The following is a 24,773-nucleotide window of genomic DNA, read 5'->3' as shown; positions in this document are numbered from 1 at the left end:
AGGTAAGCGAGTGGATCTCCAGCCTGCCAGCGGCGATCGCTCGCTGGCAGGCTGGAGATCCGAATTTTTTAACCCCTAACAGGTATATTAGACGCTGTTTTGATAACAGCGTCTAATATACCTCCTACCTGGTCCTCTGGTGGTCCCTTTTGTTAGGATCGACCACCAGAGGACTCAGGTAGGTCAGTACAGTCGCACCAAACACCACACTACACTACACCCCCCCCGTCACTTATTAACCCCTTATAAACCCCTGATCACCCATGATCACCCCATATAAACTCCCTGATCACCCCCCTGTCATTGATCACCGCCCTGTCATTGATCACCCCCCTGTCAGGCTCCGTTCAGACGTCCGTATGATTTTTACGGATCCACGGATACATGGATCGGATCCGCAAAACGCATACGGACGTCTAAATGGAGCCTTACAGGGGGGTGATCAATGACAGGCGGGTGATCACCCATATACACTCCCTGATCACCCCCTGTCATTGATCACATCCCTGTCATTGATCACCCCCCTGTAAGGCTCCATTCAGACGTCCGCATGATTTTTACGGATCCATGGATACATGGATCGGATCCGCAAAACACATGCGGACGTCTGAATGGAGCCTTACAGGGGGTGATCAATGACAGGCGGGTGATCACCCATATACACTCCCTGATCACCCCCCTGTCATTGATCACCCCACTGTAAGGCTCCATTCAGACGTCCGCATGTGTTTTGTGGATCCGATCCATGTATCCATGGATCCGTAAAAAATCATGCGGATGTCTGAATGGAGCCTTACAGGGGGGGTGATCAGTGACAGGGGGGTGATCACCCTGATCACCCCCTGTCATTGATAACCCCCCTGTAAGGCTCCATTCAGACGTCCGCATGTGTTTTGTGGATCCGATCCATGTATCCATGGATCCGTAAAAAATCATGCGGATGTCTGAATGGAGCCTTACAGGGGGGGTGATCAGTGACAGGGGGGTGATCACCCTGATCACCCCCTGTCATTGATAACCCCCCTGTAAGGCTCCATTCAGACGTCCGCATGTGTTTTGTGGATCCGATCCATGTATCCATGGATCCGTAAAAATCATGCGGATGTCTGAATGGAGCCTTACAGGGGGGGGTGATCAGTGACAGGGGGGTGATCAGGGAGTCTATATGGGTGATCACCCCCCTGTCATTGATCACCCCCCTGTAAGGCTCCATTCAGACGTCCGCATGTGTTTTGTGGATCCGATCCATGTATCCATGGATCCGTAAAAATCATGCGGATGCCTGAATGGAGCCTTACAGGGGGGGTGATCAGTGACAGGGGGGTGATCACCCTGATCACCCCCTGTCATTGATCACCCCCCTGTAAGGCTCCATTCAGACGTCCGCACGTGTTTTGTGGATCCGATCCATGTGCCCATGGATCCGTAAAAATCATGCGGATGTCTGAATGGAGCCTTACAGGGGGGGTGATCAGTGACAGGGGGGTGATCACCCTAATCACCCTGATCACCCCCTGTCATTGATAACCCCCCTGTAAGGCTCCATTCAGACGTCCGCATGTGTTTTGCGGATCCGATCCATGGATCTGTAAAAATTATACGGACGTCTGAATGGAGCCTTACCAGGGGGGTGATCAATGACAGGGGGGTGATCCGGGAGTCTATATGGGTGATTACCCCCCTGTCATTGATCACCCCCCTGTCATTGATCACCCCCCCTGTCATTGATCACCCCCCCCCCTGTAATGCTCCATTCAGACATTTTTTTTGGCACAAGTTAGCGGAAATTTTTTGTTTGTTTTTGTTTTTGTTTTTTCTTACTAAGTCTCATATTCTACTAACTTGTGTCAAAAAATAAAATCTCACATGGACGCACCATACCCCTCACGGAATCCAAATGCATAAACATTTTTAGACATTTATATTCCAGACTTCTTCTCACGCTTTAGGGCCCCTAAAAAGCCAGGGCAGTATAAATACCGCACATGTGACCCCATTTTGGAAAGAAGACACCCCAAGGTATTCGCTGAGGGGCATATTGAGTCCATGAAAGATTGAAATTTTTGTCCTAAGTTAGCGGAAAGTGAGACTTTGTGAGAAAAAAAACAAAAAAATCAATTTCCGCTAACTTATGCAAAAAATAAAAAATTTCTAGGAACTCGCCATGCCCCTCATTGAATACCTTGGGGTGTCTTCTTTCCAAAGTGGGGTCAAATGTGGGGTATTTATACTGCCCTGGCTTTTTAGGGGCCCGAAAGTGTGAGAAGAAGTCTGGGATCCAAATGTCTAAAAATGCCCTCCTAAAAGGAATTTGGGCCCCTTTGCGCATCTAGGCTGCAAAAAAGTGTGACACATGTGGTATCGCCGTACTCAGGAGAAGTTGGGGAATGTGTTTTGGGGTGTCATTTTACATATACCCATGCTGGGTGAGAAAAATATCTTGGTCAAATGCCAACTTTGTATAAAAAAATAGGAAAAGTTGTCTTTTGCCAAGATATTTCTCTCACCCAGCATGGGTATATGTAAAATGACACCCCAAAACACATTCCCCAACTTCTCCTGAGTACGGCGATACCAGATGTGTGACACTTTTTTGCTGCCAAGGTGGGCAAAGGGGCACATATTCCAAAGTGCACCTTTCAGATTTCACCGGTCATTTTTTACACATTTTGATTGCAAAGTACTTCTCACACATTTGGGCCCCTAAATTGCCAGGGCAGTATAACTACGCCACAAGTGACCCCATTTTGGAAAGAAGACACCCCAAGGTATTCCGAGAGGGGCATGGTGAGTTCATGGAAGTTTTTATTTTTTGTCACAAGTTAGTGGAATATGAGACTTTGTAAGAAAAAAAAGAAAAAAAAATCATAATTTTCCACTAACTTGTGGCAAAAAATAAAAACTTCTATGAACTCACTATGTCCATCAGCGAATACCTTAGGGTGTCTACTTTCTGAAATGGGGTCATTTGTGGGGTTTTTCTACTGTCTGGCCATTATACAACCTCAGGAAACATGACAGGTGCTCAGAAAGTCAGAGCTGCTTCAAAATGCGGAAATTCACATTTTTGTACCATAGTTTGTAAACGCTATAACTTTTGCGCAAACCAATAAATATACACTTTTTGCATTTTTTTTATCAAAGACATGTAGAACAAAAAATGTAAAGAAAAATTTATATAGAAATGTAGCTTTTTAAAAAAAAATTACAACTGAAAGTGAAAAATTTCTTTTTTTGCAAAAATTTCGGTAAATTTCGATTAATAACAAAAAAGTAAAAATGTCAGCAGCAATTAAATACCACCAAATGAAAGCTCTATTAGTGAGAAGAAAAGGAGGTAAAATTCGTTTGGGTGGTAAGTTGCATGACCGAGCAATAAACCGTGAAAGTAGTGTAGTGCAGAATTGTAAAAAGTGGTCTGGTCATTACACTACGTGCAGAATTATTAGGCAAATGAGTATTTTGACCACATCATCCTCTTTATGCATGTTGTCTTACTCCAAGCTGTATAGGCTCGAAAGCCTACTACCAATTAAGCATATTAGGTGATGTGCATCTCTGTAATGAGAAGGGGTGTGGTCTAATGACATCAACACCCTATATCAGGTGTGCATAATTATTAGGCAACTTCCTTTCCTTTGGCAAAATGGGTCAAAAGAAGGACTTGACAGGCTCAGAAAAGTCAAAAATAGTGAGATATCCTGCAGAGGGATGCAGCACTCTTAAAATTGCAAAGCTTCTGAAGCGTGATCATCGAACAATCAAGCGTTTCATTCAAAATAGTCAACAGGGTCGCAAGAAGCGTGTGGAAAAACCAAGGCGCAAAATAACTGCCCATGAACTGAGAAAAGTCAAGCGTGCAGCTGCCAAGATGCCACTTGCCACCAGTTTGGCCATATTTCAGAGCTGCAACATCACTGGAGTGCCCAAAAGCACAAGGTGTGCAATACTCAGAGACATGGCAAAGGTAAGAAAGGCTGAAAGACGACCACCACTGAACAAGACACACAAGCTGAAACGTCAAGACTGGGCCAAGAAATATCTCAAGACTGATTTTTCTAAGGTTTTATGGACTGATGAAATAAGAGTGAGTCTTGATGGGCCAGATGGCTGGATTGGTAAAGGGCAGAGAGCTCCAGTCCGACTCAGACGCCAGCAAGGTGGAGGTGGAGTACTGGTTTGGGCTGGTATCATCAAAGATGAGCTTGTGGGGCCTTTTTGGGTTGAGGATGGAGTCAAGCTCAACTCCCAGTCCTACTGCCAGTTTCTGGAAGACACCTTCTTCAAGCAGTGGTACAGGAAGAAGTCTGCAAGGTAAGAAAAACATGATTTTCATGCAGGACAATGCTCCATCACACGCGTCCAAGTACTCCACAACGTGGCTGGCAAGAAAGGGTATAAAAGAAGAAAATCTAATGACATGGCCTCCTTGTTCACCTGATCTGAACCCCATTGAGAACCTGTGGTCCATCATCAAATGTGAGATTTACAAGGAGGGAAAACAGTACACCTCTCTGAACAGTGTCTGGGAGGCTGTGGTTGCTGCTGCACGCAATGTTGATGGTGAACAGATCAAAACACTGACAGAATCCATGGATGGCAGGCTTTTGAGTGTCCTTGCAAAGAAAGGTGGCTATATTGGTCACTGATTTGTTTTTGTTTTGTTTTTGAATGTCAGAAATGTATATTTGTGAATGTTGAGATGTTATATAGGTTTCACTGGTAAAAATAAATAATTGAAATGGGTATATATTTGTTTTTTGTTAAGTTGCCTAATAATTATGTACAGTAATAGTCACCTGCACACACAGATATCCCCCTAAAATAGCTAAAACTAAAAACAAACTAAAAACTACTTCCAAAAATATTCAGCTTTGATATTAATGAGTTTTTTTGGGTTCATTGAGAACATGATTGTTGTTCAATAATAAAATTAATCCTCAAAAATACAACTTGCCTAATAATTCTGCACTCCCTGTAAGGCCGAATGCACACAGCCGTTGTTCACGACGTTCATGACGCTGTGCGCTCCTGCTCTCAGGAGGAATCCAGGCCGCGGTTCCACGGACCGCTCACGGCCGTGAACAACGGCCGTGTGCATTCGGCCTAAGGGTGTTTAAGCTAGGGGGGCTAAGGTGGTTAACTGTAGCTGGTTTAAGTTGCAGCAGAAACATCCAGACAGAATACAGTCTCTGGGTATATAGAGGAATTCTGTTGATCCACTGTTAATAGGTTTTGGCTAGGTCCTGACTCAGGCTGTGGTTCAGTAGTACTCTTTTCTGGTATGCTTAGTGCTATCATTTCTGTATCTTCCAAGCTCTTGAACAGGTAGCTAATCTGTATTCTATAATTTAGCCTGTAGCTAGAGATGTCCCGAGTAGGGATGAGCGAACCCGAACTGTATAGTTCGGGTTCGTACCGAATTTTGGGGTGTCCGTGACACGGACATGAACCCGAACATTTTCGTAAAAGTCTGAGTTCGGGGTTTGTCGCTTTCTTGGCGCTTTTTGAAAGGCTGCAAAGCAGCCAATCAACAAGCGTCATACTACTTGCCCCAACAGGCCGTCACAGCCATGCCTACTATTGGCCAGTGCAGCATGTGACCCAGCCTCTATTTAAGCTAGAGTCACGTAGCGCCGCACGTCACTCTGCTCTGATCAGTGTAGGGAGAGGATGCAGCTGCGACTGTTAGGGCGAGATTAGGCAGTGATTAACTCCTCATAAACACTTAAGTCAGTGATCGATCTACAGCTGTGGATCATTGAACTGCTGCTATTCAATTGCTCACGGTTTTTAGGCTGCCCAGAGCGTTTTTTAGTCACTTTTTTCTGGGGTGATCGGCAGCCATTTTGTGTCTTGTGGTGCGCCAGCACAAGCTGCCACCAAGTCCATTTAACCATCAATAGTGTGGTTATTTTTTTGCTATATCCTACATCAGAAGCAAGCTGCAACCACGTCCATTTAACCATCAATAGTGTGGTTATTATTTTGCTATATCCTACATCAGGGGCTTGGCTGTGCTTGCTATTTTATTGAGGGGTGAAATGCAATTGCTAAAATAGCAGTACCCTAAATCTGGTGTTTCAGCTGTGGCCAGCCAATTGTAATAGTGTCTGCTGTCTGGCAAAGGATATATTTTTGTTCTGGGTTGAAATACAATTCCCAACTTAGCAATTCCCTAAATTAGTGGTTTCTGCTGTATCAGGCCTACTTTAAATCTATCCATAAAAGGGTATATTAGATTAAAGGTGTTAATAGGGTCATCCACAATAACTTCATACGCTACCGTGCATTCCCAAGTCTAATTCTGTCCGTAAACGTATACCTGTCACCCAGCGCCTAAATAATAGGCCTCAAATTTATATTCAGCTAAATCTGTTGTTACTGCTGTGCCTGTATTAGTGTAATACGGTACTTAAATAGATAGCAAGATAGTGTTAGGTGTCTGTAAAAAAAGGCCTGAATTTGAATTCAATACATTGGGCCAAATAATATTTTTGTTATTGTGGTGAACGGTAACAATGAGGAAAACATCTAGTAAAGGACGCGGACATGGTCGTGGTGGTGTTAGTGGACCCTCTGGTGCTGGGAGAGGACGCGGCCGTTCTGCCACAGCCACACGTTCTAGTGTACCAACTACCTCAGGTCCCAGTAGCCCCGAGAATTTACAGCGATATTTGGTGGGGCCCAATGCCGTTCTAAGGATGGTAAGGCCTGAGCAGGTACAGGCATTAGTCAATTGGGTGGCCGACAGTGGATCCAGCACGTTCACATTATCTCCCACCCAGTCTTCTGCAGAAAGCGCAGATGGCGCCTGAAAACCAAGCCCATCAGTCTGTCACATCACCCCATGCATACCAGGGAAACTGTCTGAGCCTCAAGTTATGCAGCAGTCTCTTATGCTGTTTGAAGACTCTGCTGGCAGGGTTTCCCAAGGGCATCCACCTAGCCCTTCCCCAGCGGTGGAAGACATAGAATGCACTGACGCACAACCACTTATGTTTCCTGATGATGAGGACATGGGAATACCACCTCAGCACGTCTTTGATGATGACGAAACACAGGTGCCAACTGCTGCGTCTTTCTGCAGTGTGCAGACTGAACAGGAGGTCAGGGATCAAGACTGGGTGGAAGACGATGCAGGGGACGATGAGGTCCTAGACCCCACATGGAATGAAGGTCGTGCCACTGACTTTCACAGTTCAGAGGAAGAGGCAGTGGTGAGACCGAGCCAACAGCGTAGCAAAAGAGGGAGCAGTGGGCAAAAGCAGAACACCTGCCGCCAAGAGACTTTGCCTGCTACTGACCGCGCACCCCAAAGGCAGCTTCAAGGAGTTCCCTGGCATGGCACTTCTTCAAACAATGTGCTGACGACAAGACCCGAGTGGTTTGCACGCTGTGCCATCAGAGCCTTAAGCGAGGCATTAACGTTCTGAACCTTGGCACAACCTGCATGACCAGGCACCTGCATGCAAAGCATGAACTGCAGTGGAGTAAACACCTTAAAAACAAGAAAGTCACTCAGGCTCCCCCTGCTACCTCTTCTGCTGCTGCCGCCTCGGCCTCTTCTGCTGCTGCCGCCTCGGCCTCTTCCTTCGCCTCTGGAGGAACGTTGGCACCTGCCGCCCAGCAAACAGGGGATGTACCACCAACACCACAACCTCTGTCACCAAGCATCTCAATCATGTCACACGGCAGCGTTCAGCTCTCCATCTCACAAACATTTGAGAGAAAGCGTAAATTCCCACCTAGCCACCTTCGATCCCTGGCCCTGAATGCCAGCATTTCTAAACTACTGGCCTATGAAATGCTGTCATTTAGGCTGGTGGACACAGACAGCTTCAAACAGCTCATGTCGCTTGCTGTCCCACAGTATGTTGTTCCCAGCCGGCATTACTTCTCCAAGTGAGCCGTGCCTTCCCTGCACAACCAAGTATCCGATAAAATCAAGTGTGCACTGCGCAACACCATCTGTGGCAAGGTCTACCTAACCACAGATACGTGGACCAGTAAGCACGGCCAGGGACGCTGTATCTCCCTAACTGCACACTGGGTAAATGTAGTGGCGGCTGGACCCCAGGCGGAGAGCTGTTTGGCGCATGTCCTTTCACCGCCAAGGATCGCAGGGCAACATTCTTTGCCTCCTGTTGCCTCCTCCTCCTACTCGGCTTTCTCCTCCTCTTCTTCCACCTGCTCATCTAGTCAGCCACACACCTTCACCACCAACTTCAGCACAGCCCGGGCTAAACGTCAGCAGGCCATTCTGAAACTCAAATGTTTGGGGGACAGGCCCCACACCGCACAGGAGTTGTGGCGGGGTATAGAAAAACAGACCGACGAGTGGTTGCTGCCGGTGAGCCTCAAGCCCGGCCTGGTGGTGTGCGATAATGGGTGAAATCTCGTTGCAGCTCTGGGACTAGCCGGTTTGACGCACATTCCTTGCCTGGCGCATGTGCTGAATTTGGTGGTGCAGAAGTTCATTCACAACTACCCCGACATGTCAGAGCTGCTGCATAAAGTGCGGGTCGTCTGTTCACGCTTCCGGCGTTCACATCCTGCCGCTGCTCGCCTGTCTGCGCTACAGCGTAACTTCGGCCTTCCCGCTCACCGCCTCATATGCGACGTGCCCACCAGGTGGAACTCCACCTTGCACATGCTGGACAGACTGTGCGAGCAGCAGCAGGCCATAGTGGAGTTTCAGCTGCAGCACGCACGGGTCAGTCGCACTGCGGAACAGCACCACTTCACCACCAATGACTGGGCCTCCATGCGAGACCTGTGTGCCCTGTTGCGCTGTTTCGAGTACTCCACCAACATGGCCAGTGGCGATGACGCCATTATCAGCGTTACAATACCACTTCTATGTCTCCTTGAGAAAACACTTAGGGTGATGATGGAAGAGGAGGTAGCCCAGGAGGAGGAGGAGGAAGAGGGGTCATTTTTAGCACTTTCAGGCCAGTCTCTTCGAAGTGACTCAGAGGGAGGTTTTTTGCAACTGCAGAGGCCAGGTACAAATGTGGCCAGCCAGGGCCCACTACTGGAGGACGAGGATGAGGAGGAGGTGGAGGAGGATGAGGATGAAGCATGTTCACAGCGGGGTGGCACCCAACGGAGCTCGGGCCCATCACTGGTGCGTGGCTGGGGGGAAACGCAGGACGATGACAATACGCCTCCCACAGAGGATAGCTTGTCCTTACCTCTGGGCAGCCTGGCACACATGAGCGACTACATGCTGCAGTGCCTGCGCAACGACAGCAGAGTTGCCCACATTTTAACGTGTGCGGACTACTGGGTTGCCACCCTGCTGGATCCACGGTACAAAGACAATGTGCCCACCTTACTTCCTGCACTGGAGCGTGGTAGGAAGATGCGCGAGTACAAGCGCACGTTGGTAGACACGCTACTGAGAGCATTCCCAAATGTCACAGGGGAACAAGTGGAAGCCCAAGGCGAAAGCAGAGGAGGAGCAAGAGGTCGCCAACGCAGCTGTGTCATGGCCAGCTCCTCTGAGGGCAGGGTTAGCATGGCAGAGATGTGGAAAAGTTTTGTCAACACGCCACAGCTACCTGCACCACCACCTGATACGGAACGTGTTAGCAGGAGGCAACATTTCACTAACATGGTGGAACAGTACGTGTGCACACCCCTCCACGTACTGACTGATGGTTCGGCCCCATTCAACTTCTGGGTCTCCAAATTGTCCACGTGGCCAGAGCTAACCTTTTATGCCTTGGAGGTGCTGGCCTGCCCGGCGGCCAGCGTTTTGTCTGAACGTGTATTCAGCACGGCAGGGGGCGTCATTACAGACAAACGTAGCCGCCTGTCTACAGCCAATGTAGACAAGCTGACGTTGGCCTGTTCCAGTGTTGGCTGACGTGAAGCCTGATTCTCTGCTATGACATGAAGACTGATTCTCTGCTGACATGAAGCCTGAATCTCTGCTATGGGAACTCTTTTTTATTACAAAAATACAAAACCTTGCAGACAGAACATCAAACAAAACAGCTTCTCGGCTGACCCAGCCTCACTCACACTCACACCCACACCCACACTCTATAAAAACTATAAAAACTATATACAAATTATATACAAACGCTAAAAAGAAATGATACTTACTTAGCCGGTTCAGCTGTAAAACCCAAACTAAAGAAAAACTTGACTACTCGTCAATAAAACGAAAACGCAAAAAAAAAATTCTTTTTTCTTTTTTTCCCCCCATCACCAAATTTTTATTTTATTTTTTTAATATATATTTTTTTATATTTTTTTTCCACACATAACAAGACAACCTTTTACCTTCCATAATCTAGTCCTAACCCTCACTACCTACTCCATCACCCCTCACCCATCACCCAAGGCTGACCTCCGCCTCACGTCTCTTTCGTGTCCGCATAGTCCGAGGCCAGCCCTACCTCCACCACCCACATCTAGCCCCTCGCCCCATGTCCTCCCATGTCCGCATAGTCCAGGGCTAGATGCAGGCCTCCCCACTTCAAAACACACATAAAACACATAAAGGCACAAATAAAAGACCCCTTCCCTCACCCACCCAACCTAACTAGCCCCAACTAGAGTTGAGCGAACACCTGGATGTTCGGGTTCGAGAAGTTCGGCCGAACATCCCGGAAATGTTCGGGTTCGGGATCCGAACCCGATCCGAACTTCGTCCCGAACCCGAACCCCATTGAAGTCAATGGGGACCCGAACTTTTCGGCACTAAAACGGCTGTAAAACAGCCCAGGAAAGGGCTAGAGGGCTGCAAAAGGCAGCAACATGTAGGTAAATCCCCTGCAAACAAATGTGGATAGGGAAATTAATTAAAATAAAAATTAAATAAATAAAAATTAACCAAAATCAATTGGAGAGAGGTTCCATAGCAGAGAATCTGGCTTCCCGTCACCCACCACTGGAACAGTCCATTCTCAGATATTTAGGCCCCGGCACCCAGGCAGAGGAGAGAGGTCCCGTAACAGAGAATCTGTCTTCATGTCAGCAGAGAATTAGTCTGCATGTCATAGCAGAGAATGAGGCTTCACGTCAGCCACCACTGCAACAGTCCATTGGCATATATTTAGGCCTAGCACACAGGCAGAGGAGAGAGGTCCCGTAACAGAGAATCTGGCTTCATGTCAGCAGAGAATCAGTCTGCATGTCATAGCAGAGAATGAGGCTTCACGTCAGCCACCACTGCAACAGTCCATTGGCATATATTTAGGCCCAGCACACACACAGGCAGAGGAGAGAGGTCCCGTAACAGAGAATCTGTCTTCATGTCAGCAGAGAATTAGTCTGCATGTCATAGCAGAGAATGAGGCTTCACGTCACCCACCACTGCAACAGTCCATTGGCATATATTTAGGCCTAGCACACAGGCAGAGCAGAGAGGTCCCGTAACAGACAATCTGGCTTCATGACAGCAGAGAATCAGTCTGCATGTCATAGCAGAGAATGAGGCTTCACGTCACCCACCACTGCAACAGTCCATTGGCATATATTTAGGCCTAGCACACAGGCAGAGGAGAGAGGTCCCGTAACAGAGAATCTGTCTTCATGTCAGCAGAGAATCAGTCTGCATGTCATAGCAGAGAATGAGGCTTCACGTCAGCCACCACTGCAACAGTCCATTGGCATATATTTAGGCCCAGCACCCAGGCAGAGGAGGGAGGTCCCGTAACAGAGAATCTGTCTTCATGTCAGCAGAGAATTAGTCTGCATGTCATAGCAGAGAATGAGGCTTCACGTCAGCCACCACTGCAACAGTCCATTGGCATATATTTAGGCCCAGCACACACACAGGCAGAGGAGAGAGGTCCCGTAACAGAGAATCTGGCTTCATGTCAGCAGAGAATCAGTCTGCATGTCATAGCAGAGAATGAGGCTTCACGTCAGCCACCACTGCAACAGTCCATTGGCATATATTTAGGCCCAGCACACACACAGGCAGAGGAGAGAGGTCCCGTAACAGAGAATCTGGCTTCATGTCAGCAGAGAATCAGTCTGCATGTCATAGCAGAGAATGAGGCTTCACGTCAGCCACCACTGCAACAGTCCATTGGCATATATTTAGGCCCAGCACCCAGGCAGAGGAGGGAGGTCCCGTAACAGAGAATCTGTCTTCATGTCAGCAGAGAATTAGTCTGCATGTCATAGCAGAGAATGAGGCTTCACGTCAGCCACCACTGCAACAGTCCATTGGCATATATTTAGGCCCAGCACACACACAGGCAGAGGAGAGAGGTCCCGTAACAGAGAATCTGGCTTCATGTCAGCAGAGAATCAGTCTGCATGTCATAGCAGAGAATGAGGCTTCACGTCAGCCACCACTGCAACAGTCCATTGGCATATATTTAGGCCCAGCACACACACAGGCAGAGGAGAGAGGTCCCGTAACAGAGAATCTGGCTTCATGTCAGCAGAGAATCAGTCTGCATGTCATAGCAGAGAATGAGGCTTCACGTCAGCCACCACTGCAACAGTCCATTGGCATATATTTAGGCCCAGCACACACACAGGCAGAGGAGAGAGGTCCCGTAACAGAGAATCTGGCTTCATGTCAGCAGAGAATCAGTCTGCATGTCATAGCAGAGAATGAGGCTTCACGTCAGCCACCACTGCAACAGTCCATTGGCATATATTTAGGCCCAGCACACACACAGGCAGAGGAGAGAGGTCCCGTAACAGAGAATCTGTCTTCATGTCAGCAGAGAATTAGTCTGCATGTCATAGCAGAGAATGAGGCTTCACGTCACCCACCACTGCAACAGTCCATTGGCATATATTTAGGCCTAGCACACAGGCAGAGCAGAGAGGTCCCGTAACAGACAATCTGGCTTCATGACAGCAGAGAATCAGTCTGCATGTCATAGCAGAGAATGAGGCTTCACGTCACCCACCACTGCAACAGTCCATTGGCATATATTTAGGCCTAGCACACAGGCAGAGCAGAGAGGTCCCGTAACAGACAATCTGGCTTCATGTCAGCAGAGAATCAGTCTGCATGTCATAGCAGAGAATGAGGCTTCACGTCACCCACCACTGCAACAGTCCATTGGCATATATTTAGGCCTAGCACACAGGCAGAGCAGAGAGGTCCCGTAACAGACAATCTGGCTTCATGACAGCAGAGAATCAGTCTGCATGTCATAGCAGAGAATGAGGCTTCACGTCACCCACCACTGCAACAGTCCATTGGCATATATTTAGGCCTAGCACACAGGCAGAGCAGAGAGGTCCCGTAACAGACAATCTGGCTTCATGTCAGCAGAGAATCAGTCTGCATGTCATAGCAGAGAATGAGGCTTCACGTCACCCACCACTGCAACAGTCCATTGGCATATATTTAGGCCTAGCACACAGGCAGAGCAGAGAGGTCCCGTAACAGACAATCTGGCTTCATGACAGCAGAGAATCAGTCTGCATGTCATAGCAGAGAATGAGGCTTCACGTCACCCACCACTGCAACAGTCCATTGGCATATATTTAGGCCTAGCACACAGGCAGAGCAGAGAGGTCCCGTAACAGACAATCTGGCTTCATGTCAGCAGAGAATCAGTCTGCATGTCATAGCAGAGAATGAGGCTTCACGTCACCCACCACTGCAACAGTCCATTGGCATATATTTAGGCCTAGCACACAGGCAGAGCAGAGAGGTCCCGTAACAGACGATCTGGCTTCATGTCAGCAGAGAATCAGTCTGCATGTCATAGCAGAGAATCAGGCTTCACGTCAGCCACCACTGCAACAGTCCATTGTCATAAATTTAGGCCCAGCACCCAGGCAGAGGAGAGAGGTCCCGTAACAGACAATCTGGCTTCATGTCAGCAGAGAATTAGTCTGCATGTCATAGCAGAGAATCAGGCTTCATGTCAGCCACCACTGCAACAGTCCATTGGCATATATTTAGGCCTAGCACACAGGCAGAGGAGAGGTTCATTCAACTTTGGGTAGCATCGCAATATAATGGTAAAATGAAAATAAAAATAGGATTGAATGAGGAAGTGCCCTGGAGTCCAATAATATATGGTTATGGGGAGGTAGTTAATGTCTAATCTGGACAAGGGACGGACAGGTCCTGTGGGATCCATGCCTGGTTCATTTTTATGAACGTCAGCTTGTCCACATTGGCTGTAGACAGGCGGCTGCGTTTGTCTGTAATGACGCCCCCTGCCGTGCTGAATACACGTTCAGACAAAACGCTGGCTGCCGGGCAGGCCAGCACCTCCAAGGCATAAAAGGCTAGCTCTGGCCACGTGGACAATTTAGAGACCCAGAAGTTGAATGGGGCCGAACCATCAGTCAGTACGTGGAGGGGTGTGCACACGTACTGTTCCACCATGTTAGTGAAATGTTGCCTCCTGCTAACACGTTGCGTATCAGGTGGTGGTGCAGTTAGCTGTGGCGTGTTGACAAAAGTTTTCCACATCTCTGCCATGCTAACCCTGCCCTCAGAGGAGCTGGCCGTGACACAGCTGCCTTGGCGACCTCTTGCTCCTCCTCTGCCTTGGCCTTGGGCTTCCACTTGTTCCCCTGTGACATTTGGGAATGCTCTCAGTAGCGCGTCTACCAACGTGCGCTTGTACTCGCGCATCTTCCTATCACGCTCCAGTGCAGGAAGTAAGGTGGGCACATTGTCTTTGTAGCGTGGATCCAGCAGGGTGGCAACCCAGTAGTCCGCACAGGTTAAAATGTGGGCAACTCTGCTGTCGTTGCGCAGGCACTGCAGCATGTAGTCGCTCATGTGTGCCAGGCTGCCCAGGGGTAAGGACAAGCTGTCCTCTGTGGGAGGCGTATCGTCATCGTCCTGCCTTTCCCCCCAGCCACGCACCAGTGATGGACCCGAGCTGCGTTGGGTGCCACCCCGCTGTGACCATGCTTCATCCTCATCCTCCTCCACCTCCTCCTCATCCTCGTCCTCCTCGTCCTCCAGTAGTGGGCCCTGGCTGGCCACATTTGTACCTGGCCTCTGCTGTTGCAAAAAACCTCCCTCTGAGTCACTTCGAAGAGACTGGCCTGAAAGTGCTAAAAATGACCCCTCTTCCTCATCCTCCTCCTCCTCCTCCTGGGCCACCTCCTGTTCCATCATCGCCCTAAGTGTTTTCTCAAGGAGACATAGAAGTGGTATTGTAACGCTGATAACGGTGTCATCGCCACTGGCCATGTTGGTGGAGTACTCGAAACAGCGCAACAGGGCACACAGGTCTCGCATGGAGGCCCAGTCATTGGTGGTGAAGTGGTGCTGTTCTGTAGTGCGACTGACCCGTGCGTGCTGCAGCTGAAACTCCACTATGGCCTGCTGCTGCTCGCACAGTCTGTCCAGCATGTGCAAGGTGGAGTTCCACCTGGTGGGCACGTCGCATATGAGGCGGTGAGCGGGAAGGCCGAAGTTACGCTGTAGCGCAGACAGGCGAGCAGCGGCAGGATGTGAACGCCGGAAGCGCGAACAGACGGCCCGCACTTTATGCAGCAGCTCTGACATGTCGGGGTAGTTGTGAATGAACTTCTGCACCACCAAATTCAGCACATGCGCCAAGCAAGGGATGTGCGTCAAATTGGCTAGTCCCAGAGCTGCAACGAGATTTCGCCCATTATCACACACCACCAGGCCGGGCTTGAGGCTCACCGGCAGCAACCACTCGTCGGTCTGTTGTTCAATACCCCGCCACAACTCCTGTGCGGTGTGGGGCCTGTCCCCCAAACATATGAGTTTCAGAATGGCCTGCTGACGTTTACCCCGGGCTGTGCTGAAGTTGGTGGTGAAGGTGTGTGGCTGACTGGATGAGCAGGTGGAAGAAGAGGAGGAGGAAGCCGAGAAGGAGGAGGTGGCAACAGGAGGCAAAGAATGTTGCCCTGCGATCCTTGGCGGCGGCAGGACGTGCGCCAAACAGCTCTCCGCCTGGGGCCCAGCTGCCACTACATTTACCCAGTGTGCAGTTAGGGAGATATAGCGTCCCTGGCCGTGCTTACTGGTCCACGTATCTGTGGTTAGGTGGACCTTGCTACAGATGGCGTTGCGCAGTGCACACTTGATTTTATCGGATACTTGGTTGTGCAGGGAAGGCACGGCTCTCTTGGAGAAGTAGTGCCGGCTGGGAACAACATACTGTGGGACAGCAAGCGACATGAGCTGTTTGAAGCTGTCTGTGTCCACCAGCCTAAATGACAGCATTTCATAGGCCAGTAGTTTAGAAATGCTGGCATTCAGGGCCAGGGATCGAGGGTGGCTAGGTGGGAATTTACGCTTTCTATCAAATGTTTGTGAGATGGAGAGCTGAACGCTGGCGTGTGACATGGTTGAGACGCTTGGTGACGGAGGTGGTGGTGGTGGTGTTGGTGGTACATCCCCTGTTTGCTGGGCGGCAGGTGCCAACGTTCCTCCAGAGGCGGAGGAAGAGGCCGAGGCGGCAGCAGCAGAATAGGCCGAGGCGGCAGCAGCAGAAGAGGTAGCAGGGGGAGCCTGAGTGACTTCCTTGGTTTTAAGGTGTTTACTCCACTGCAGTTCATGCTTTGCATGCAGGTGCCTGGTCATGCAGGTTGTGCTCAGGTTCAGAACGTTAATGCCTCGCTTCAGGCTCTGATGGCACAGCGTGCAAACCACTCGGGTCTTGTCGTCAGCACATTGTTTGAAGAAGTGCCATGCCAGGGAACTCCTTGAAGCTGCCTTTGGGGTGCTCGGTCCCAGATGGCGGCGGTCAGTAGCAGGCGGAGTCTCTTGGCGGCGGGTGTTCTGCTTTTGCCCACTGCTCCCTCTTTTGCTACGCTGTTGGCTCGGTCTCACCACTGCCTCTTCCTCCGAACTGTGAAAGTCAGTGGCACGACCTTCATTCCATGTGGGGTCTAGGACCTCATCGTCCCCTGCATCGTCTTCCACCCAGTCTTGATCCCTGACCTCCTGTTCAGTCTGCACACTGCAGAAAGACGCAGCAGTTGGCACCTGTGTTTCGTCATCATCAGAGACATGCTGAGGTGGTATTCCCATGTCCTCATCATCAGGAAACATAAGTGGTTGTGCGTCAGTGCATTCTATGTCTTTCACCGCTGGGGAAGGGCTAGGTGGATGCCCTTGGGAAACCCTGCCAGCGGAGTCTTCAAACAGCATAAGAGACTGCTGCATAACTTGAGGCTGAGACAGTTTCCCTGGTATGCATGGGGGTGATGTGACAGACTGATGGGGTTGGTTTTCAGGCGCCATCTGTGCGCTTTCTGCAGAAGACTGGGTGGGAGATAATGTGAACGTGCTGGATCCACTGTCGGCCACCCAATTGACTAATGCCTGTACCTGCTCAGGCCTTACCATCCTTAGAACGGCATTGGGCCCCACCATATATCGCTGTAAATTCTGGCGGCTACTGGGACCTGAGGTAGTTGGTACACTAGGACGTGTGGATGTGGCAGAACGGCCACGTCCTCTCCCAGCACCAGAGGGTCCACTAACACCACCACGACCATGTCCACGTCCGCGTCCCTTACTAGATGTTTTTCTCATTGTTATGGTTCACCACAACAACAAATATATTATTTGGCCCAATGTATTGTATTCAAATTCAGCGGGATATAAATTTGAGGCCTAGTATTTAGGCGCTGGGTGACCGGTATGGATTTAGTGACAGAATTAGACTTGGAAATGCACAGAAGCGTGTGTGTGAAGTTATTCTGAATGACCCAATGTGCACCTTGAATATTATATACCCTTTTTGGGATAGATTTCAAATAGCTCTGATATAGCAGGAACCACTAAATTATGAAATTGCTAAATTGGGAATTGTACTTCAACCCAGAACAAAAAATGTGCTTTGACGGGCACTAAATAACTTTCCCAGCTACAACAGTACAGCGGTAACGAGAGATTTAGAGGGATTTAAATTTGAGGCCTAGTATTTAGGCGCTGGGTGACAGGTATGGGTTTAGTGACAGAATTAGACTTGGAAATACACAGTAGCGGGTGTGTGTGAAGTTATTCTGAATGACCCAATGTGCACCTTCAATATTATATACCCTTTTTGGGATAGATTTCAAATAGCTCTGATATAGCAGGAACCACTAAATTATGAAATTGCTAAATTGGGAATTGTACTTCAACCCAGAACAAAAAATGTGCTTTGACGGACACTAAATATCTTGCCCAGCAACAACAGTACAGCGGTGGGTAACGAGAGATTTAGAGGGATTTAAATTTGAGGCCTAGTATTTAGGCGCTGGGTCACCGGTATGGATTTAGTGACAGAATTAGACTTGGAAATGCACAGAAGCGTGTGTGTGAAGTTATTCTGAATGACCCTATGTGCACCTTCAATATTATATACCCTTTTAGGGATAGATTTCAAATAGCTCTGATATAGCAGAAACCAGTAAATTATGAAATTGCTAAATTGGGAATTGTACTTCAACCCAGAACAAAAAATGTGCTTTGACGGACACTAAATATCTTGCCCAGCAACAACAGTACAGCGGTGGGTAACGAGAGATTTAGAGGGATTTAAATTTGAGGCCTAGTATTTAGGCGCTGGGTGACAGGTATGGGTTTAGTGACAGAATTAGACTTGGAAATACACAGTAGCGGGTGTGTGTGAAGTTATTCTGAATGACCCAATGTGCACCTTCAATATTATATACCCTTTTTGGGATAGATTTCAAATAGCTCTGATATAGCAGGAACCACTAAATTATGAAATTGCTAAATTGGGAATTGTACTTCAACCCAGAACAAAAAATGTGCTTTGACGGACACTAAATATCTTGCCCAGCAACAACAGTACAGTGGTGGGTAACGAGAGATTTAGAGGGATTTAAATTTGAGGCCTAGTATTTAGGCGCTGGGTCACCGGTATGGATTTAGTGACAGAATTAGACTTGGAAATGCACAGAAGCGTGTGTGTGAAGTTATTCTGAATGACCCTATGTGCACCTTCAATATTATATACCCTTTTAGGGATAGATTTCAAATAGCTCTGATATAGCAGAAACCACTAAATTATGAAATTGCTAAATTGGGAATTGTACTTCAACCCAGAACAAAAAATGTGCTTTGACGGACACTAAATATCTTGCCCAGCAACAACAGTACAGCGGTGGGTAACGAGAGATTTAGAGGGATTTAAATTTGAGGCCTAGTATTTAGGCGCTGGGTGACAGGTATGGGTTTAGTGACAGAATTAGACTTGGAAATACACAGTAGCGGGTGTGTGTGAAGTTATTCTGAATGACCCAATGTGCACCTTCAATATTATATACCCTTTTTGGGATAGATTTCAAATAGCTCTGATATAGCAGGAACCACTAAATTATGAAATTGCTAAATTGGGAATTGTACTTCAACCCAGAACAAAAAATGTGCTTTGACGGACACTAAATATCTTGCCCAGCAACAACAGTACAGTGGTGGGTAACGAGAGATTTAGAGGGATTTAAATTTGAGGCCTAGTATTTAGGCGCTGGGTCACCGGTATGGATTTAGTGACAGAATTAGACTTGGAAATGCACAGAAGCGTGTGTGTGAAGTTATTCTGAATGACCCTATGTGCACCTTCAATATTATATACCCTTTTAGGGATAGATTTCAAATAGCTCTGATATAGCAGAAACCACTAAATTATGAAATTGCTAAATTGGGAATTGTACTTCAACCCAGAACAAAAAATGTGCTTTGACGGACACTAAATATCTTGCCCAGCAACAACAGTACAGCGGTGGGTAACGAGAGATTTAGAGGGATTTAAATTTGAGGCCTAGTATTTAGGCGCTGGGTCACCGGTATGGATTTAGTGACAGAATTAGACTTGGAAATGCACAGAAGCGTGTGTGTGAAGTTATTCTGAATGACCCTATGTGCACCTTCAATATTATATACCCTTTTAGGGATAGATTTCAAATAGCTCTGATATAGCAGAAACCACTAAATTATGAAATTGCTAAATTGGGAATTGTACTTCAACCCAGAACAAAAAATGTGCTTTGACGGACACTAAATATCTTGCCCAGCAACAACAGTACAGCGGTGGGTAACGAGAGATTTAGAGGGATTTAAATTTGAGGCCTAGTATTTAGGCGCTGGGTGACAGGTATGGGTTTAGTGACAGAATTAGACTTGGAAATACACAGTAGCGGGTGTGTGTGAAGTTATTCTGAATGACCCAATGTGCACCTTCAATATTATATACCCTTTTTGGGATAGATTTCAAATAGCTCTGATATAGCAGGAACCACTAAATTATGAAATTGCTAAATTGGGAATTGTACTTCAACCCAGAACAAAAAATGTGCTTTGACGGACACTAAATATCTTGCCCAGCAACAACAGTACAGCGGTGGGTAACGAGAGATTTAGAGGGATTTAAATTTGAGGCCTAGTATTTAGGCGCTGGGTCACCGGTATGGATTTAGTGACAGAATTAGACTTGGAAATGCACAGAAGCGTGTGTGTGAAGTTATTCTGAATGACCCTATGTGCACCTTCAATATTATATACCCTTTTAGGGATAGATTTCAAATAGCTCTGATATAGCAGAAACCACTAAATTATGAAATTGCTAAATTGGGAATTGTACTTCAACCCAGAACAAAAAATGTGCTTTGACGGACACTAAATATCTTGCCCAGCAACAACAGTACAGCGGTGGGTAACGAGAGATTTAGAGGGATTTAAATTTGAGGCCTAGTATTTAGGCGCTGGGTGACAGGTATGGGTTTAGTGACAGAATTAGACTTGGAAATACACAGTAGCGGGTGTGTGTGAAGTTATTCTGAATGACCCAATGTGCACCTTCAATATTATATACCCTTTTTGGGATAGATTTCAAATAGCTCTGATATAGCAGGAACCACTAAATTATGAAATTGCTAAATTGGGAATTGTATTTCAACCCAGAACAAGAAATGTGCTTGAACGGACACTAAATAACTCGCCCAGCTACAGCACTAGGGACAGATTTAGCTGGATATAAATTTGAGGCCTAGTATTTAGGCGCTGGGTGACCGGTATGGATTTAGTGACAGAATTAGACTGGGATATGGCCAAAAAATGAACAGACTATTGCTGGTTAAATGCACTTGGTGTGACAGCTTCACCCTGATGTAGGCTTTAGCCAAAAAACAACCACACCATTGAGGGTTAAATGCACTTGGTGACAGGCGCAGCTTGCCCCTGATTTTGTATATGGCCAAAAAATGAACAGACTATTGCTGGTTAAATGCACTTGGTGTGACAGCTTCACCCTGATGTAGGCTTTAGCCAAAAAACAACCACACCATTGAGGGTTAAATGCACTTGGTGACAGGCGCAGCTTGCCCCTGATTTTGTATATGGCCAAAAAATGAACAGACTATTGCTGGTTAAATGCACTTGGTGTGACAGCTTCACCCTGATGTAGGCTTTAGCCAAAAAACAACCACACCATTGAGGGTTAAATGCACTTGGTGACAGGCGCAGCTTGCCCCTGATTTTGTATATGGCCAAAAAATGAACAGACTATTGCTGGTTAAATGCACTTGGTGTGACAGCTTCACCCTGATGTAGGCTTTAGCCAAAAAACAACCACACCATTGAGGGTTAAATGCACTTGGTCGCAGCTTGTGCTGGCGCACCACAAGACACAAAATGGCCGCCGATCACCCCAGAAAAATGAGACTGACAAACGGTCTGTGCAGCCTAAAAACAGTGAGCAATTGAGGATCAGCAGCTCAATGATCCACAGCTGCAGATCGATCAGTTAATCAAGTCCTTTGGAGGAGTTAATCTGCCTAATCTCGCCCTACTGTCGCAGCCGCAACCTCTCCCTACGCTAATCAGAGCAGAGTGACGGGCGGCGCTATGTGACTCCAGCTTAAATAGAGGCTGGGTCACATGGTGCTCTGGCCAATCACAGCCATGCCAATAGTAGGCATGGCTGTGATGGCCTCTTAGGGCAAGTAGTATGACGCTTGTTGATTGGCTGCTTTGCAGCCTTTCAAAAAGCGCCAAGAAAGCGTCACAAAAGCGCGAAGAAAGCGACGAACACCGAACCCGAACCCGGACTTTTACGAAAATGTCCGGGTTCGGGTCCGTGTCACGGACACCCCAAAATTCGGTACGAACCCGAACTATACAGTTCGAGTTCGCTCATCCCTAGCCCCAACTCATCCTATCTTAATAAACAACATAACTACTTAACACACACTGCAAAATATACAAGACTACCCGAAGGCCCAAGTTCGGTCTCTGTAAGCCTTTTTTCAAAGCTCAACATCCCACAAAACAAAAATCTATGGTAAAAGCATCAGCCCACCACCAGGAAACGTATGACTAGGCTAGGGTACGCTAAAAGCAAAGCCTCTCCAGAGGAGAGAGGCCCTACTGGTACCCAGTCTCTCATACTCCAAAGAACGCACCTTCACCAGGTCACCCAGAATGTTCCTACATACCACGTCCACTGGGAGGACTTTCTGCTGCGTTGAAACTAAACACCGTGCATTCCACGTGTAGAACCTAACCACTATACTAACTAAAAAACATGTGCACAGGTCCCTTCTACCAATGTCTCTGAGCACTCCATAGGCCCACTCCGCGTAGGAGAGGCTGGCTAGCCTAGGCCAGCCAATGGAAGCTCCCACCCGTTGGTATACCCCTGTATTAAAGGGACACTGAAGCAGGAAGTGGTCCATACTTTCTAGTATGGAGCCACACTCCTCCCGGGGACAACCCTTTCATCACATACAGCCTCCCGTGAAAGCAGCTCCAAGCCAAGTACCAAAACTTCAAGGGGATCCTTGCAGAATTTAGCAACTGTAACCCCTTGTCTAGATCCCGGCTTGGGCAATCCCTGAGGGCCAGGGGCTTCTGGAAGTGGGACAACAAGACCCTCTCGTCAAGGGACCTCCTTGACAGAGTCCTGATATCCCTCACCTCCAAACACCACCGGCGGATCACCTTCAGAATCGGGGTGACGTAAGTCGGAAGATATCCGTGAGGCGTACGTGAGTCCTTCACTTGCCCTCCTGTCTCCCATTCCTGGAAGAAAGGCCGAAACCACCCCTGGCAGGAGACTACCCACGGAGAAGCCCTCTCCATGCAGAGGTTTGCCAGATTCGCTTTAACAAAGGTGTTTACAAGAAACACCACAGGGTTGACCATAGATAACCCCCCTAGTCTCCTCGTGCGGTAAGTCACTTCTCTCTTGATCAGGTTCAGTCTATTCCCCCATAAGAGCTGGAAGAACAGACTATAAACCCGAGTCCAGAGAGGCTCTGGCAAGATACACACGCTACCCAAATAGATAAGCAAAGGGAATAAGTAGGCCTTGGTCAGGTTTACCCTTTCCCTGAGGGTCAAAGACCAACCCTTCCACTGGTCGACCTTCTGAGCGGCGATCTTAAGCCTGTTGTCCCAATTTTGAGTGGGATAATCCCCATGGCCAAAATGGATGCCTAGGACTTTGGCTGACGACTTGGGCCCTGGGAGGGTTTCCGGGAGATCAAAAACTGGATCACCCCCTCCCAGCCAGAGACTCTCACACTTATCCCGATTGATCATGGACCCGGATGCCTCCGAGTAGCGATCCACTTCAGACATCACGTACTCCGCCTCCCCTCTCGAGGATACGAAAATGGTGACATCGTCAGCGTACGCTACTACCCTCAGAGTGGCTTCCGGCGCCGCCCGATCCATCCCGACTCCCGCCAACGGTCCACGATCGATCCGCTTAAGAATGGGATCAATCGCGAACATGTATAAAAGCGGGCTCAAAGGACAACCCTGGCGGACGCTAGACCCAACCTCAAAAGAGCAGCCAGACCAACCGTTCACAAGCGGGAAACTCTCTGCCCCTGCATACAAGATCTTTAACCAATCGACAAACCCCCCCGGCAGGCCATACTTCAGAAGGACCGACCAGAGGTACTCATGGTTCACCCGATCTAATGCCTTTGCTTGATCTAAGGACAGCATGTACCCCCTCCAGTAGCCTGCTCTACTCTGCTCCACTGCCTCTCGGACACCGAGTACAGCACTCAAAGTGCTGCGGCCTGGAACCGAGCAATGCTGAGCCACCGAAAGGAGTTGGGGTGCAAATTTCACCAGTCTATTAAAAAGTATCTTGGCCAGAATCTTTCTGTCCGTATTAAGAAGTGCTATGGGACGCCAGTTCTCAATACGGCTCGGATCCTTACCCTTTGATAGAAGGATCAGAGCTGACCTCCTCATTGACCGAGGCAGAGTGCCCGAGGATAAACACTCATTGAATACCTCAGTCAAGAAGGGACATAAAGAGTCCTTAAAGGTCTTATAAAACTCGGATGTTAAGCCATCCGTGCCTGGCGACTTCTTTAGAGCTAACCCTTCCACCGCCAGGATAACTTCCTCCTTCCAGATCTCTTCTACCAAACCGTCAAAAGAGAGGTGAGCTCCTGACTCAGGGGTGACCCCAGCCCGGAAAGCCGACATCTTGTCCCGATCCAGATCCCTCCTCCCCAAGAGGCACGAGTAAAAGGATCTAACGACTTCCAGGATCCCTGATCTGGACCTGTTCAGAGACCCCGTACTATCGACCAGTCCTGTTATTAACTTACTCTTCACTGACATCTTACAATTTCTGTAGGGGTCGGGTGAGTGGTACCTCCCGAAGTCCCTCTCAAAAACTAAAGATGTGTGCCTATCATACTGGCACCTCTTGAGCAAAGATTTCACCCTGGAGATATCCTTGCGGCTACCACCAGTCGAGACCAGATGCTCGAGTTTCCTCCTCAGACCCTGATACAGGCGGTACCTGTCCAGGGACCTAAGGCTCGAGAGCCGGCGGAAGAACTTT

At 48.2% G+C, this 24,773-nt stretch overlaps 1 protein-coding gene across 1 annotated transcript in view; it reads left to right on the top strand.

The window, feature by feature from the left end:
- The window catches only part of LOC122939960 (protein S100-P-like), a 54,829-nt gene that overhangs the window by 7,650 nt on the left and 22,406 nt on the right, over positions 1-24,773 (top strand). The window lies entirely within an intron of this gene.

Source organism: Bufo gargarizans, chromosome 1, assembly GCF_014858855.1.
Source record: "Bufo gargarizans isolate SCDJY-AF-19 chromosome 1, ASM1485885v1, whole genome shotgun sequence".
NCBI classification, from domain to species: Eukaryota; Metazoa; Chordata; class Amphibia; order Anura; family Bufonidae; genus Bufo; species Bufo gargarizans.
The sequence above is the reverse complement of the archived record's forward strand: the minus strand, read 5'-3'. Positions and strand labels throughout refer to the sequence as shown.